This window comes from Petaurus breviceps, unplaced genomic scaffold (genome assembly GCF_028583685.1).
Source record: "Petaurus breviceps papuanus isolate PSGF00001 unplaced genomic scaffold, PetGlider_PUasm1.0 90734, whole genome shotgun sequence".
Lineage (NCBI taxonomy): Eukaryota > Metazoa > Chordata > Mammalia > Diprotodontia > Petauridae > Petaurus > Petaurus breviceps.
The window spans coordinates 10,831,851-10,832,977 of NW_027187327.1; the positions used below are offsets into that span (position 1 = coordinate 10,831,851).

Below are 1,127 nucleotides of genomic sequence, written 5' to 3' on the forward strand. Positions count from 1 at the left end.
CTGGTAGTACATCATAATCTTGGAAATATATGTTTCCTAAGTATTCCCTACTGCCCCTCCTCCACCAAAAATAGTTGGACCAAGTTATTTAACACTGCTATAGATTTAGTTGAAATTGAGATAATGTGTGATATAGTGGAAAGAGTACTGGCTCTGGAATTGGAGGGCCTGGATTCAAATTTTACCTTTGAAATTTGCTACCTGGATATCCTTGGGTAAGTATTGTAGTTTACCTTCCTTGGGTCTCAGTGTCATCACCTGTAAAATGGGAGGATTAAACTGATCATTTTTTTTTAGTTTAATGTATTTTAATAGCAAACTTACAGGAACAGCACAGAAGACAGACAACATTAAAAACATGTACTTGCATGTAGGACAACTCAGTTAGAAAAGTATAGTGAATGGATGGAATCTACCCTATGATAAAAATGCTACAAACACCATTTAGTTGCCGTCAAGAAGAAATTTACTTTTTAAAAAAATCCAAATGCTGGCATTGTCCAGAAAAATTTAACAGGTTTATTTATAATTGTTATAAAGTTGAATTGTTGAAACTTGTTTACGGAAACATTTTTTTGACTGCATTAATGCTTTATGTCCTTGCATTTATATTCAAAATTCACACACAAATGAAAATGGAAAAAAACTTGCCAATACCTGATTCTGTCCCCTATTTTTCCATTCGCAATCATATACTTAGGTACCTTTTGACTCCTGTATCAGCAATGCCATATTCACAATGCCTATAGAGATTACAAATATGCTGATATAATTATCCATCACAAAATACATCAGGTTTGCCATTTGGGGAAATAAACTAGAAAATTTATTAAGATACCAAAAGACTGAGTCCCAAAACCAGAAAGTGAAAGCCATCAGAGTAGTTATGACATTGGCACAGGTAGATAAAGTAGAAAGCACCCACATTCTCAAGCCTTTAAAACAGAACAGGCTACCTCAGGCAAAGGTCCTCCTCTCCCCACTCACAGCAACCACCCAGCGCGCTCCCAGCAGCTCCGGCACCTGGCAGTGCTCAGCAGGGGTCCTTAGCAGAAAGTCCGTCCTGCTCCCAGCAGCTCCGGCCCCTGGCAGTGCTCAGCAGGAGTCCTAACTCAAAAAAAAAAAAA

At 38.0% G+C, this 1,127-nt stretch overlaps 1 long non-coding RNA gene and 1 pseudogene across 1 annotated transcript in view; both read right to left on the minus strand.

Moving 5' to 3' along the window:
* Window positions 1–286: 286 nt before the first annotated feature.
* LOC138145322 (uncharacterized) overlaps window positions 287–1,127 on the minus strand; it is a 7,902-nt gene continuing 7,061 nt past the window's right edge. Inside the window, exon 2 of the long non-coding RNA XR_011164187.1 lies at window positions 287–646. This is a non-coding gene — a long non-coding RNA (uncharacterized lncRNA). The remainder of the gene's footprint in view (window positions 647–1,127) is intronic.
* Window positions 287–1,127, minus strand: part of LOC138145321 (histone H3.3A-like) — a 7,802-nt pseudogene continuing 6,961 nt past the window's right edge.